The sequence below is a fragment of the Musca autumnalis genome, unplaced genomic scaffold, assembly GCF_047663935.1.
Source record: "Musca autumnalis isolate F117 unplaced genomic scaffold, ASM4766393v1 scaffold_5, whole genome shotgun sequence".
Taxonomy (NCBI): domain Eukaryota; kingdom Metazoa; phylum Arthropoda; class Insecta; order Diptera; family Muscidae; genus Musca; species Musca autumnalis.
This window is the reverse complement of record NW_027412088.1, coordinates 56916718-56933967: the sequence shown is the minus strand read 5'-3', so window position 1 is coordinate 56933967 and position 17250 is coordinate 56916718. Positions and strand designations below refer to the sequence as shown.

Sequence of the window (17250 nt, the reverse complement as noted above, 5' to 3'; positions counted from 1 at the left end):
CTGTCAGTTAGAAGACCCCAGTTTTGTTTACGAATCATCTTCAGTATTTTCGCTACGTCTACGTCCGGGGGTGGTACGTATGCTGTGGCTACGAGGTATCTCGTCAACAGGAACCGCGGCTAGCCTACAACCGTCCCATAGCGTACCAGAACCATCAATCGTTTGGATGAGGAAGTCCTTTTTATTTCTCATCTTGGCAATTGAGGAATTTAACACCCCCATGGATAGCTACCCTGCCAAAGCCGGTCTTCCTGGCATCTACTTCGTCTGAGGTTATAATCTTCCTTAGGAGACGTTCCACCAGTAGCCAGTGGTAGTCATTCATCATGCCGTCCGTATCCGATCTGTCAATGATCGCCACGAAGAGGTCATCTGGGGCGATCATGTTAGCGGATCTTGTTGGCTCCCTCCGCATTGGTTGACTTGACAAGCCTTCCCAGGTTGAACCCTCTTCACCGTCCGATGATCGGCCACCTTTAAGGAAGAGGTCGAGAGATTGTTCGACCGACGTTCCACCGTCATCTTAACAACCGGATGCGGATCTTCAGAGGACGATCCCGCAGTGGTCTGTGAACCAGTCATCTGCAAGATCGGAACCCCCGACGAATCTCTGCTCCTCTTTTCCACTAATGATGCAAACAATTGAAGAATGTACTGGCCATATTTGAGGTAGCATACCTTATAAGGAAACATATTAGCTGTGTTCCTTTACTTACCTGATGTTACCATTTGTTACCATTTTTATAACCTCAGCCTTTAGGCTAAAGAGGTTATTTACACTTTGGTACGACCAAAAATGTGCCTCATCGAAATAATGGTTTTAGACCCCAAGTATGTTTGTACGATATACGTTTTAGACAATTTTGAGTCGATCTAGCAATGTCCGTCCGTCTGTCTGTCTGTCTGGCTGGCTGGTGCGCACGATAACTCTCGAATGAATCAATGATTCGGTTCAAATTTTGGTTATCGAAATATTTTGTCCAGATTTGATTTAAGTTCGAAGATGGGCCATATCGGTCCACTCCTTCAGGTACCTTCCCCACAAAAGTTCAAAAATGTTCGGAAAAATTGTCCGCACGATAACTCTTGAAGGGAGTAACCGATTTGGTTCATACTTTGTATATCGTAAACATTTTACATGAGGAAGATTAGGTTCCAATATGGCCTCAATCGGCCCACTCCTTCGAGTACCTCCCACACAACATTTCGGAAAAGTTTAGTTTAGGGCCATCTCTCGAATCACTGCGATTTTTGTTATAGCAACTTGTATTCAATGCCCTCCATACGACGGTACAAGTTTCATTAGGGGCAAGTCCATACTTCCTGAGAAAATAGCCTGAAAGTTGTAAAAAACCCCTATGACACCGTGTGAGGTGGTTGGAGCGCAAAATAACTCTAGAACGGATCTGCCGATTCGGTCCAAAATTTGGCCTTAGTAATATTTCGTCCAAACATAGTCTAAGTTTGAAGATAAGCCATATCAGTCCACTCCTTCATGTACCTCCCCCACAAAAGTTCAAAAATGTTCGGAAAATTTGTTCATACGGTAACTCTTAAAGGGAGTGGCCGAATTGGTCCATTCTTTACACATCCTAATATATCTACTAGATATAGATCAGGTTTAAATATGGACTATATTTATCCAATCCACCCGGTACCTCCCACACAAAATTTCGGATAAGTTAACTTTAAGACCTGCTATCAAATCACTTTGATTTTTGTTGAAGCAACTTGCATTCGCTGCCTCAATTACGATGGTAAACGTTTTTTTCAGGGGCAAGTCCATACTTCTTGAGTAAACATCCCGAAGTGTGTAAAAACCCCATATGGCACCATATGTAGTGGCTGAAGATCCACTTCCATAATGGTCAATGTAGATCCATTCCTTTTAGTATCTCCTCCGCAAAACTTTTGATCCCTAATCCTAAGGAACATTTTTGTCGGTTCAAATTCCCAAAATTTATAAAAACCCCTAAACACATATATACGTTTTTTGGGAAAAAATTGTTTCAATATATACAGGCTGAGGGTATATATTTGTCGGCAAAGCCGACTGATACTTTTTTACTTGTTAACCTGCAAAGCGTTCCTTAACCCCAAAAAGTGGTAAAACTGGCAGCAATTTGAGTGAGTGAGAGAGGAGAGAGAGCACAAATAAATGCCTTTCTCTTCTACCACAGGCTACCAGACAAATTTCTGCAGGTAAAAAATGGTGCAACTGATTTTTCTATATTTGTTTGACGACTATTTCACAATGAAGAAAAAATGAACGAAAAACAGAAGAAAAAGGCGAACGCTGACAGAACAAAATTAAAAACTGTGAAATAAAAGAAGAAATTGAATTGTTATGTTTCTTTTTGAAATTGCTACCAGATCTACCATTTTTTCGTTCCTTTACTTTTCTGGTAAAAATATTCATGAGAGAGCAATTTTGACAGTTTTCTCTTTTACCACTTTTACCATTAAAAAAGTAAAGGAACAAAGCTATTGTCTTCTGTATCAAAAAGACTGAATCTCGGATGTCTTTGCCCTTGGTATGGTAAATGTTGGTACAGTTTTTTTTCCAAGTTTCGTTGTATGACCTAGCGCTTTTTGGATTGTGGCTCATTATTTTCTGCATATTAGGTTACATCAACATCCATACGATTTTCTGCTTCCGTTCTCATAATACGGCAATCTCTGGATCTCCAAGCACTTCAACATCAGATTTATCAGAATCAACATCTCCGTCTTGTTGGACAGTTTCCGCAGACGGTATTTAAACTATATATGGGAACACATGGGTGCCACCGTTGTGCAATGGTATGCACACCCGCCTTGCACGCATAAGGTCGTGGGTTCGATTCCCCGGCCAAGCGACATCAAAACACTTTTCAACGGTGGCAAAATACCCCTCAGTAATGTTGGCGACATTTCCTGAGTATATTAGCCATGTAAAACTTTTCTACAAAAGTGGTGTCTTAGACACGCCGTTCGGACTCGGCGATAAACTGTAGGTCCCATATCATTGAGCTAATATGAATCGGGGTGCACTCATTGATATGAGAGAAGTCTCCCTTGTCCCTTATGGGATGTTTGTGGAACAATTATTATTATATTATTATTATGGGAACACATAATTTTCCAAAAGTTCCAATTCATTTAATGTTTCATCAAACGAGAGAGTCTGCATTTTGGAAGCCATATGACATGAAAGATCGTAGAAATTTAACTAAAATTGCCAATTTAGGCGATTTAAAAATATCTTACTAACCCATTATTTTAATAACGATTTGTCACACGAAATAAGTAGAGAGAGAGTCAGCTAGCCTGATAAGGGTGTAGACGGCTTCAGATATTTGTACATATTTCCCTGATGAGTTGTATTACCTTTTCTGGAGTAGATTTTGGAGGCTACATCAGTCAGTGTCGACAGTGTCGAATTCACCTTTGAAATATTCCGACAACATTATCGGTGTCTCCTTAAATTTTCAATAGAAAATAACTCCCTGAAACATTTATTGTACTAATTGTACAAAAATTCGTACCATATGGTAGCAAATTTCCAACACTAATGTACACATACACACCTACAACCAACAGAGTATTTTGGCAAGAGACTGCCGCCGCCTGCCGTAACGTCACATTTAAAAACTGATACACTCATTTGCACAAGCAAACAAACACCACGCTCACACACCCATTGCAACAGATATAGGATAGGTTTGGTTCGATTCGATGGGCTGGCTATGGCCCGGCAAATGAGTCTGCTGTTGAATTTAGTTGTGCGAAGACAATCTTCCAGTTGAGAGCAAACAAATTTTCACAGATACAAAAGTTGGCGGCGCGCGGCACTGCAAACTCACGCGGTATGTGTTTTGTTTTTCTTTTTTATTCGTTTACACGTTGTTCGTCGTTTATTCGTTTGGTAGTATAGTAAATTGTTGTTAACTCTCATTCTCTCGGTACACACTTCTCGATGTTGTTGCTGTTGCAATTTAATTTCAGTGTAGGCTTCTTGCTGTGGCTCTGATGGACGACGGACCAGGTGCGGCTGGAATTTGGAATTTCTTTAACAATTTATGACGACAAAGACTGACTGTGTTTCAGCCACCACGTTTATTTCTATTGTTATTATTTACTACTTCTTCTTCTTCTTTTGCTTACGGCCTTGTTTCCCCATCATTCTCCATCTCTCTACGTAATCTGTAAGAGTGCATGACTAAAAATGTATGGTTGTTGCTCTGCTGGGGCTGGTGGGGGCTGTGCGGAAATGTTTTGTCATTTCGTTGGCGATGTTGTAATTTCGGCGGCTGCTGACTTGTTCTCCCATCCATCCAAAGAATAGTCATCAGTCGTACCGCCGTTGTATTCATCGTTGTTGTCTTCGAAATGAAATAATTTTGTGAAAACATGCAATATTGACCTTTTTGACTGAATTTTGTGTTTGTTTATCTCTAAACTCGAGCTATGTGAACGAACGAACGATTGAATGTGAAACATCATACCAAAATAAAAAATATGTACACGAAAATTGGGAAACAAGTAACAAAAAAAAAAAATAAAAAATAAAAAATAAATAAAAACCAATCCACAACAACAACTAAAACATACACGAAATTTGTTTTTGGTTGTTGCTTAAAAAATAAATATGTAATAAAGGAAATATTCAGCCCTTTTTAACCTCTGCATTAAGTGGCTTATTAGGTGTTTGTTGCCTGCCTGCCCGCCCAAGTAATAAAACACTTCAAAAAAACGACATAATAATAATTTCTTAGCTACAAATAATAATGATAGTAATAATAAGAATCTACTTAAGTGATCCGGTCTGAGGAGACCTTGAAATACGTTAAGAAAAAAAAAAAAACATTTTCTCTGTTGGTGCTTCCTGCCGCTAGAATTTTGTGCCTAGACTGCTGTCGTTGTCATATTTTACTTCCTGTGCATTGTCATGTAAAGTGGATTATTTTTGAGATTTTTTACTGCAATGCTGGTCTTTTTTCGTGGTCTGTATTTTGCTGCGGAGTTATCTTTGGGGATTTCAAGGATTTTCGGTGGAATACACAAAAAATTGCTAATGACAAATAGTATGCTCGTGTTAAGGAGAAGTTCCTATTAGGATGTCTAGACTGCAAAGTTGAAATATAGTCAGAACCGAAAGAAAGTTTGCAGCAAATGAAAATGGGCAATCAGACTTCGGAGGACACCAGAACAAAGCTCCTAATAAAGGCAAAGGAAAAATTTTATGTCACATGCAATCGTAAAAAATTATAGAAAAGTACAAAAAATACTGAAAATGTTTAGTCATTTGAAAATTGGGAAACCAAATAAAATAAAACTTAAAGAGACAAAGGTACGAACCATGATGACGACTGAACAAGTGGAAAAAGCGTTAAGTTCGGTCGGGCCGAACTTTTTATACCCTCCACCACAAATTTCAGCCATTTCGGTGGATTAATGTGGCCACAACATTCAAAATACCGAAAATCGGAAGTTACCGTTCTATGGGGGCTATATGATGGCGCGGACCTATACCTACAAATTTCTGGGGGGGGGGAGTTTTATATCCCCAACGAAGACTAAATACCAAATTTCAGCCATCTCGGTGTGATAATGAGGCCAAAACCTTCAAAATACCGAAAATCGGGAGATATCGTCCTATGGGGGCTATATCAAAACGTGGACCTATATAAACATTTTATGGTCGAAATGTTTCTTAGCCTCTGGAAATGCAAAATACAAAGTTACAACCGATTCTGTTGTCAAATGGGACGAATACATTCAAAATATATTAAAATGACGCGTACTTTATATGGGCGTTATATGGGGGTAATACCAAAACGTGGACCTATGTATATAAACCAACTTTGGTAGGAATGTTTTTTAGCCTCTGGAGATACAAAATACCAAATTACAACTAATTCGGTGGTAAAATGGGACAAATATCTTAAAAATTCCTTAAAACGACGACGCGTCACGCGTCATTTTGTTTGGGAGCTATACGAAAGCGTGGACCTACATAGCCCGCTTTCAATACCAAAAGTCCTACGCACATATAATAGATTTTCCCAAAATTTCATCCACCTACGTCAATCCGTTCGGACGCTAGATTGATTTCGACAGACGGACAGACGGACGGACATGTCTATATCGATGTAGAATTGCACGCTGATCAAGAATATATATAGTTTGTGGGGTCTACAATGATTATTTCGAGTAGTTACAAACGTAGTGACAAACTTAATATACCCCCATCCTATGGTGGAGGGTATATTAACAGTTCGTGGTGCACTGCACATTTAAGTTCTTAAGCAACCCTTAATATTCGTGTGCGTGGCATAGTGTGTAGTGTCTTTGGCTAGAAATCAGAAGGTTCGTGGGTTCAATTCGGGCAGACAGCGAAATAAAATAAAGTAAAATAAAAGTAAGATGTGTGATGAAATTAAAAACAAATTCTCTATATCAACTGTCTAAAAATATAATTTTTTTCACCTTACTTTTTAACTTCTAGTGGGCACAGAATAACTAGTTATTCTAGTGGTCATAAAATAATTACAAACTGAGTGCGACACAGGGACGTAGCCAGGATTTCATTTCGGGGGGTGCCCACCTGACCAAAATTTTGAAAGTTCATGTTAGCGAAAATTTTTTATTTAGCAATGATGTTAACCATATTTTAGACTTATATTACTGATAAAATAATTTTCATTACTATTTTTTTTAATTAAAATGACGTAAGAATTTTTGGCCAACTTCCCCTTGCTTTCAGAACTTTTTTGACAATATATCAGAATTAATATGTGTTCAAAACAATAGATATATATATAATCGCATATATTTTTGGATGTATCATTTATCAAAAAAACCACAACTACAGTTAATGTTATGTAATACAGTGATATCACTTCGGTAAGACCAAAAGAAAGGTAATACAATCGGAAAACCATAGAAAATTCTTAACATTTAATTTTTCAATTAATTAATTGAATTAATCGAGCTAACATGGCCTAAGGAGTTTCTATTGAAAAATTAATTATAGCGAAGTACCATACACCCAACCAATATGCTACGATCGTTTCGCTGGTGGTTTAAGTCAGCTCATCAGGCATATTTGAATGTGAAATGGCTAGATGACAAAGGCTGATTTTGATAACTTATATTTATACAATCATTTTTACAAATTTGTATATATGAAATCTTCTTTATCAAGTCTTTATCTTGTCTAGGAGTCATTTTCTCAATACATACATGAATTGTAATGCCTTCCATTTCGGAAGTTTAGTTGATATCATATTTAGAAGTTTGGCAGTGGCGTACGATGCTAAGACCTCGACAAAATTGTCTGTTTGTTTGTTTTTTGTTTACATGGAATGCTGAGGACATTTTCGTTTGTTTCCTAATTCACAAAGTTCAGAATCACGGCTTAAATTTTCCAATTCAATTTTATTGAGTAATTTATGGAAGGAAAATGGGATTAGTAGAGAATTGCAGAGGGAACGTTTGGATATCATGGCGTTATACACTAGTATTTTTTATATTTACAGATAGAATTTATGAGTTTATAAATAAAGGAAAAAACACCGAGACGCATGTCTTCTTTTTTTGTCTTTTATCACGCTGCGGTGTCAGGGTATGGTCAATTTTTCATTTTCGGAAAATTCAGGTGTCCAATCGCTGTTATTGTCATAAAGAAACCAATTGTATTTATTTCCCTAAATATATTTTGGTGTCCAAAGTGGTTTTCTTGTTAGAGAACTAATGCTGAGCAATTGTGAGTTTATTCATGATGAAATTCAAGCACCTTTGGCGTCCAATCGTCGGACTTCTCTTATAATAATTCTTGTTTCCTATCGTGGATCTTCTCATAAATTGATCAGGAACTAAGAAAACTCTGACAAACAGTCTTGAATTCTTTTAAAATGAAATTCTGGCGGCCAATCTAAGGTCTATACATGTATACATTCTTTTAGCATGAGCACAATTTTTCCCAATCTACATTTTTATACTCTCAGCTTTAGTCAAAATGTGCCATGAATATACTGGTTTTAGCGTCAAAGTGTGTTTGGAAGAAATCTGTTTCAGAAAACTTGGAGTCGACTTAGCTATGTTCGTCCGTCTGGGTGGCTGCCTGGAGAACGCGATAATTCTCGAACAACCGATTCGGTCTAAAATTTGGCCTTTGTGATATTTTGTCCAAATTTTAATCAACTTAGAAAATGGACCATATAGATCCACTCTTTCGGTAACCTTCCACAGAGTATTTCAAAAATTTTCGGAGAAGTGCAGTTTAAGGCTTCTCTGGATAATTAGTAAATATACCTGTGTAAGCTTAAGACCTCAGTAGTCATTGCTTCACTTCCTTTATGCTAATAATTTAGTTATAAGTAAAATAAAAATATGAAATAAATAAATTAATAAATAAGAAGACCTCTTTGGAAACGCTTTGCTTTTCTGCAACAAGTGTTCTCGGGGCACCTATTATTACATTACAAGTTTTTTTTCAGGGGCAAGTCCATACTTCCAGAGAAAGTGGCCCGAAAGTTGTAAAGAATACCTACGGCCATCTTGTGAAGTGGCTGGTGCGCTCGAAAACTTTCGAACCGGATACTGGGTTGGTCCAAAATTTGTTTATCGCAATATTTCTGCGAGTCTTATATAAAGTTCGAAGTTGGTGATTTTCGATCTACTTCTTCTGGTATTTTCCCCCAAATTTCAAGATCTGGTCCAAACTTTGGATTAAGTAATATTTTGTCCAAACTTAGTTTTAGCTCGAAAATAGACCATACTGGGTACATCCCTCACAAACCTTCGAAATAGTTGTTTAGTGCAGTTTAAGTCTGTTCGAGGATCCTTAGAAATTTTTACTGAAGGCATTCCTTGTGTTTAGAGCGGTATTTTTTTTTTTCGTGGGCAAGTCCATATTTCCTGAAAAAGCTGACAATTGTACTGTGAAGAACTGAAATGACTGGTTGGTGCAATATCTTTTAAAAGGAATGACTCCCAAAATAAGATCTAATTTCAAAATGAACTATGTCGGCCTGATCCATTTCTTTAGGTACCTCCTCCGCAACACTTGTGATCAATGATAAAATCCATATTTTGTTGGCAAGTTCATACGTCCGAAAATGGCTACACAATTCTGAAAATCGGCTAATACATAGCTTTGGGTTAAAGGATTTTGGTTGTGTAGCCGCTATTCGATCTGTCTATAAATGAAAGTTTCAGTTCACACAGGCTCAGGGTATATTCCTGTCAGCAAAGTCGACTGATACTTGTTGAGATTTTGAAGAAAGAAGAATCTGTTTCCGATCAACTTTTGCCGAAGAAGGAAAAAGGAACATTTCTAATGTGCAAAATACAATTCAAAGAGTAATCGACAGAAAAATCCCTGAAGATGAAATTCAATGTAATTTCGAAATATTAGAAATAATATGCAAAAAAATAAAATATAAACATTGACCTCGAACTCAATAATCATGATTTTATTAACATTCGAAAGGTCGAACAAAACATAAAAATACGACAGAAAAATCCTTTTTTGTAAAATAGACATTTACTAATTTGTAGCAAGAGACCAGTTTCAAATAATCTCAACGGACTGCGGTGTCGTCCGTGTCAGTGTCAGAAATTATTTCATAAAAATTATTTCATAAAAAATGGTTGATATAGTTTTTTTTTGCAAATTTCAAACATTATAAAGAATTTGTAATTGTTAAGATGTTCATTACAAAAATTTGTTAGAGACTATATACGAAAATTTAAAACCACAAAAATTAAGCAACGATTTTATCTTTTATTGTTGAATTGCTCTAGTCAAAAATTTCAAAAACAAAAGATCGCTAGGATGTTTTTTCTAGATGTTGTTTATAAGCCAAATTTTTGGACGTAATATGCTATAAACGTTCAATAAACACAAATAAACGTCTTCTTCTGAATTCCGTTACTCTTACTGTCAGCCAAAAACTACGATTAAACGCTTAAACAACACCTTAAAACTTAACAACAACTATGCAGAAAATTGCTAAATTTTTATACTTTCATTCATTTCATTATTTTTATACTTTCAAATATAATGGACAATAAGTATAACAATGTAGTTAAATAATTCTCTTTAATACTTCCTCCAAATACTTTACTCAAAAATTAAAAAATGTGTAATATAAGCTAATATCCTATGGGAACCCTTGTAAAAATAATGGGGAAGAAAGGGGGTTTGCGAGTAGTTACGGCTGCCAAAAATCCCTTACGAAACCCATGATTTTGGTAGGACTTTTTTTGCTGGGAATGAAGAAAAATCACTTGGAGAAATTTGATCTGTGAAAAATTATAGAAAAGTACAAAAAAATCAGAAAAAATATTTCCAAAATTGGGAGAGAAATTGCGGAATGATTACACTGCTCAACAAAATTGAAGAAGTTGAATGTTTCAACCGAAGTTGTTGTTGTTTCTCAATGAAATCGGCGAGATATTTTCAAATCTGGTCACGGTTTTTCTCCATCAGCTCTTGTTCTTGAGATATAGCTCAAAATCGGTTTTTACGAGTTTCACCCAGAATTTCGATATTTTCGGATACAAACAAATATTTTTTTTTCGGGTTTTTCGACACTAATATATTAAGAAGAGTTTATACGCTCGATACAAAACGTTTTTTGAAATAGTTATGGCGAATATATATCAAAAAATAAAGAAAGCATACGATGCATCTTGTAAAAATTGCATATTTTGAGTACTTTAAGCTGTAATTACGTCATCGGGGGAAGTCATAGGAGCTTCATATGGCATTCCGGATATGCTCAGGGTGTCTACTATATAGTCCTGTATTCAAATATATAATATAAAGTTCATAGCGCCACGATTCGCCCATAACCTAAAAATCGTCATGAAGATTGCCATTGAAAAGTAAATGGCATATTTGGTAATGATATCACAGGTAAATAATTTCCCTTTAGCAGTCTTCATGACGATTTTTAGGTTATGGGCGAATCGTGGGCGCTATGAACTTTATATTATATATTTGAATACCGGACTAGATAGTTGACACCCTGAGCATATCCGGAATGCCATATGAAGCTCCTATGACTTCCCCCGATGACGTAATTACAGCTTAAAGTACTCAAAATATGCAATTTTTACAAGATGCATCGTATGTTTTCTTTATTTTTTGATATATATTCGCCATAATTATTTCAAAAAGCGTTTTGTATCGAGCGTATAAAATCTTCTTAATATTTTAGTGTCGAAAAACCCGCAAAAAAATATTTGTTTGTATCCGAAAATAACGAAATTCTGGGTGAAACTCGTAAAAACCGATTTTGAGCTATATCTGAAGAACAAGAGCTGATGGAGAAAACCCGTGACCAGATTTGAAAATAGCTCGCCGATTTCATTGAGAAACAACAACAACTTCGGTTGAAACAAAAGTCGTGTTGACCAGTGTTATCCAATTCGTTTTCATGAAGCAAGTGGTATTGTTCGAAATTTAAAATTCCCAATAAATTTATCTATATAAGAAAAAGTACAAAAAAATCAGAAAATTTTAAAAAACTTTCAAATATTGAGTGCAGTGAAAAGTTGTGGAATAATTATTTATTTTACAATATCTCTTAAAGTTTTCATGCCTTAACTATTTTCTGGAGGAGACTGGCAAATTATATCCTATGCAGTTTGATTTCAAGAGCAAAAGAAGCGGCATTTACTCTTTGTTGGTCATAATATTCTGCTTCAAAAATTTGCATAACTACGGTGTAAGGGGAAGTGAGACTTCGATATTACAGTTAGGAAATAATTTGTTCAAATTGATGGAATAAAAGGAGTCGTCTAGTCAATGAAGCATAATATGTTCCTCAAGGGAACGTGCTGGGTTTCTTATTATTTACACTTTACCTTAACGATTTATCTAATCTGAAGCTCTACGGGAAATTGCTATTGTATACGGATGATATTGTTCTTTTCTACCCATATGACAAACAAAAACAAACAACTTCGATGAGACAAGGGATTAATATTAGCTACTTTTTATAGTCGAGTCCGAACGACGTTTCATAAACCACCACTTTTAAAGAAGTTTTATATGGCTGAAATGCTTAGGTAATATCACTGAGGGTTATCGAACCCGGGCATGCAGAGTGCAAGGCTTACCATTACACTACGGTGACACCATACCCTTAATTAAGACATTCTCATCCACTTCAATTAATTTTTTAATAAAGTATGTTTTTACTTCAAAATCTCAGAAAAATGCCAGTGTATTTCAGTTGTCTGTATGACTCTGCACCACCAGTCCCGGCTCCGTTTGGGGACCAAACCGGAGACTTAATTCTTGGACCACGGGTACAAGTAGTATTTTGGTCTAAAATGGTAGTTGGTGTCGGCCTCCTCGTTGTGGGGTTGTGGTTGTATCCAATCGGGGCTAGATCTTCGACTTGAATGTGGAATTGCATTGTAACCGGTTGTCTAAGCCATAGAAATACTAGAATTCCATGTGTACCCCACTGCAGTGCAGCGGGTGTTGGTTGGTCGCTTGTAATCCGCTCAGTGTTGTGTGAATACCGTGGGGATAGACCGGAAGGTAGGTACCCACGTTAAACACGGAATATCTGTCTGTCTGACAGATGCGCACGATAACTTTGGTAGAGATTAATCTATTTAGAAAAATTTTAAATATCATACAATTTCTTTCAAACTTAGGTTGACAATCGGTCCACACTTCGGGTATCTCCCTCACGAAAGATCAACAAATTTACATTAAGAGCAGTTTACTTACCTACATAGCTGGCCCTCTACAGAACATTTGTCCTCTAGGCCGAACTTAGAAAAGATTTCCATTGCTCTGTATTTGTTGATTTACTTTTCCAATTTTAACACCGTGTTTCTCGTCTTTCACTTGTTTACTCCATTGAAGCCTTGGCCTTCCAGTTCTGTGTGTACCGCCATGCGCTCCATATTTATATGCCTTCTTTTAGTGGGTTTATCATTGCTCATTGTAGTGGCATGGCCTAGCCAACGTAATCGTTGTATTTCGATACGCCTAACTATACTGGGGCCTAATTATGTGAGTCGATTCGATCGAGAAATTACTCGTGAATTTGTTTTCGACACGATAAAGAAACGGCATTATAAGTCTCGATCGAAAACGTTTAAGCATTGTTATCGATTTTTTCGATAGTAACCGGTAATCGAACTGTGAAAACCGGTAATCGAACTGTGAAAGCCTAAATTTTCTTTAAGGAACATAATTATAGGTAGATGCCGAAAAAGTATTTATTTTAAAACAAAAACGAAAAAAGCATTATTATGAATGAAAAAATGTAAATTTTTGTGAAATTTTTTGAAAAATACTTTGAATAATAATTTCGGAATAAAGTTGTGGTAAGAAAATAAGAACATTATTAATGTTTGGAAATCCTTTTTTAAATTGTTGTGACATATTTTCTGTGTTCCAGAACCTGCAAGAAGCTGCTATTTTTTACTACGATAACATTTTTTCCTTTATGTTATCGGAAAAATAGTAAAAATTAGTAGATTCTTGCAGTACTGGAACAGACCAATTGATAATGCATCTACCTTAATAAACGTACGGTTGTTTTGGCAGAATTATTAGAAACATTCTTGGTTGGCGCAATTTTTATAAGAAATGAACATAAAATAATAAAATGGATCCATCTGTGTTATTCTTGTTATCTTCTTCTAACGAAGAAGATGACAACATTAATTTAATTCGTAAACAAATTCGTTCACACAGTGAACCTTTATCTTTACCGGAAGCTGCGTATGTGTTTTAAAGTATAAATCATAAATTGATCAATTTAAAATGTATATTATATTTCTTCGCAGATTTCTACAGAGATTCAGGCTGACAAAAGAGGCTTTCCGTTATGTACTTTCTTGTTTGGAATTTTCGTGCCAAAGTTCAAAATCTGTCCCCCCAATTTTGCAGTTGGCAGCAACGTTGTCCCTTTTGGGAAGTGGCGGTTTCCAATATACTATAGGGAATGATTTAATTTTAGGTCTGTGTCAGAGTGTTACATCAAAAATTGTTAAACATGTTGTAAATGAAATGGAGCGAAAACTATGCGCACAACATATACGATTTTCTTCAGAGCAATCTACTATATGTAAGGAATCATTTTATACCAAATATGGAATTCCTGGAGGTTCGTATATAATATTTAATATATCATGCAAAATTTACCAAAATTATATTAGTAATTGGATGTGTTGACGGAACCCATTTTGGCCTACAAAAACCAACGGAAAATGAGCATATGTTCTTTAACAGAAAAGGCTATCACAACCTTAACTCTATGATAGTAAGTTTTGTTTATAGAAAATGTTATTTTCATCAAATTTTATTTACATGACTATAGATTTGCGATCATGAATATACAATTTTGGCTATATGTTCCAAATATCGCGGTGCGGCGCACGACTTATTATTATTCTTACTTTGTTCAGAAATCTTCACATTTATTAACTAATTTATCTGTATTTTGCATAAACGAAAGCAAGATTCAATTTGCACATTACTTTTCTTGCATTTTCTTTCCTTTTGCTTGTTTACGATTGGTAATGTAGCAGCGAGAAATGTCTCGCAGAAAATTGATCGATAACTCGATAATTTTACTCGATAACGAATGTTATCATACCAACTTTGGGTACTCGGTTCGAAAAAACTCGATATCGAATCACATAATTAGGCCCCTGATGTCGTTGTATAGCCGATACAGCTGGTGGTATATTATGCTATTTTTTTGAGGTTTGCATCTCGTAAAACCTTTTTCAACTGAGTGCTGAAGAGTACACACGAAAGTCTGTCGTCTCCTTGTCTGAAACCTCTTATGTTACTGAAATGTTCGGAGAGGCTTTTTCCTATTTAACCTGAGGACCAACCGGGTATCACTTAAAGTCATCTTATAAAGCCGAATGGGCATTGCGGGGATACCAAATTCAGACATTACTTGAAACACCTTTAAACGTAAAGGGCTATCAAAGGCTGCTTTATAATCGACAAAAAGATGGTAAATGTCGATCGGCATCTCTTGAGTCTTTTTCAGGATTTGCCCTAGGGTAAATATATATGTTGTCAATTGCGGGTTTGACTGGTCTAAAGCCGCATTGGTATATCCCAATTATTTAGTTGACCATAGGTTATAACCTGTCACTATCTTATAAACAATAAGGAGCAGACTTATTCCCCTGCAGCTAGAGCACCCAGTCTTATCTCCCTACTTGTGGACGGGACACAAGATACTCAGGTTGCAATCAAAACAAAAATATCTGTTTTGGTTCCAAATATTGTAATCCAAATCCAAAAATACCATCTTTTGTTCCAAACATAGAAAACAAAAACAACTTTTGAATTTCCGCAATATTGTAAAAATCGTTAACAATACCGATTGTAGGAACTATCATAATCTAATTTTGTTTACAAAAAGTATTGTCAACCCAGAAATCCAGCCCAGAAAGTTTTGATTTGAGTGTATATACTTCTCATATACACTTTTCACATAACTTGGATATAAATGTCGCGTATAATATTGCAATCGTTGATGAACACAATACATGGTTTGCTGCATTGGCTGACAACAAAGACAAACAAAAAGACACAAGCACCCACCACAACATAAGGAATAATTAAACACCATAACAAACTCCGGTATAACACCAAACCTCAAAGCACAATGAAGATAGAAGAATGAAACAAAACAGAAACAAATAAAAACAAGAGTCTCATTGTTGGTATACATATACACAAAAACAAAGATAAAGGCATCATGTCATACAAACAAAACTCACCATAATTGTTTTTTTCAACACGGCATCGAATAGCGAGAGAAGAGAAAAAATTGTCGAAGAAAAGAGAGAACTATTGTCCAGTTGACAACAACTATTTTTGGATTTAACAAAACCCAATTGTTGGAATCACAATACTACATTTGAATCTAACAATATCTTTACAATACATATTTTGCTCTTCGAATATTGTTGGATCAATCATATTTTTTTCTCTGCGTGTGTATGTAGCCGACATTTCCTGAGTATTTCAGTCATGAACAAGTAAAAAAGTATGTGTCGGCTTTTCCAACAGAGATATACCCTCGGCCTGTGTTAGTTTAAACTTTCATCTACAGACATGGCGAGAAGCGGCCAAACAACCAAGATCATTATGTATTTAGAAGGTTTTCTGAATTTTGTGGTATTTTTAGGCGTATGAACTTGCCGACAAAAATATGGATTTGAATTAAAACTCAAAATGTTGCGGAAGAGGTACCATTTTGGAAGTGGATCTTATATTTGGGAGACATTTATTTTCTATAGATATCGCGCCCACCAGTCATTTCAGTTGATCTACGTATAATTTAGAGCTTTTGGATCACTACGTCAGGATGCATGGACTTGCGAACGAAAAACATTATATCGCTCTAAACAGGACCACAAGGAGTAGCTTCGATATAAATTTCCGAAGTTAGACTGCATTAGGACAAAATATTACGAAGGGCACATTTTTGACCGAATCGACTGATCTGCTCGAGAGCTATCGTTCGCTCCAGCCACTAAATATGGTGCCATATGGGGTTTTTTACAACTTTCTGGCCATTTTCTCAGTGCGTAGGGACTTGCCCCTGAAAAAACTTGTACCGTCGTAATGGGATAGGAGAGGAGGACTTAAACTTAAACTTTTTCGAGATTTTGTGTGGGAGGTACCAGCAGGAGTAACCCAATAGAGTCCGTATTGGAACCTGGTAGAAATTTTGCATAGTTTAAGTTCGTAAAATTTCTACCAGTTTCAAATACGGACTCTATCGGTTTACTCCTTCTGGTACCTCCCACACAAAATCTCGAAAAAGTGCAGTTTAAGACCTCCTCTCCTATCCCATTACGACGGTACAAGTTTTTTCAGGGGCAAGTCCTGAGGAAATGGCCCAAAAGTTATAAAAACCCCATATGGCACCATGTTTAGTGGCTGGAGCGAACGATAACTCTCGAACAGATCAGCCGATTCGGTCCAAAATGGCTAAAATCGACTCCAAATTGGCTGAAACGAATTTCGTCCAAACTTGTGGTCTAAAACCGTTATCGCATCAAAGTGTATATACCCTCGTTAGCCTAAAGGTTGAGGGTATAAAAACTTCTCTACAAGTGGTGTCTTATGATATACCGTTCGGAATTGGCGATAAAGGTAGATATTGTTATTTTTGGAGGGATGGGTTCTGATGTAAGATGGTCACGTGTAAGATCACCACCTTTAACGGGTGTTAAAAGCAGCTCCCC

At 36.3% G+C, this 17250-nt stretch overlaps 1 protein-coding gene across 16 annotated transcripts in view; it reads left to right on the top strand.

Moving 5' to 3' along the window:
* Positions 1-17250, top strand: part of Dg (Dystroglycan) — a 512976-nt gene that overhangs the window by 417874 nt on the left and 77852 nt on the right. The window contains exon 1 of one of the 16 annotated variants that reach the window (XM_073955146.1): positions 3743-3848. The exons of 13 other annotated variants lie outside the window; for them this stretch is intronic. The gene's annotated coding sequence lies outside the window, so the exon portion shown is untranslated. Of the gene's footprint in view, positions 1-3742; positions 3849-4297; positions 4714-17250 lie in introns of those variants that run through there. 2 more of the 16 variants (XM_073955138.1, XM_073955154.1) reach the window with 2 other exon arrangements.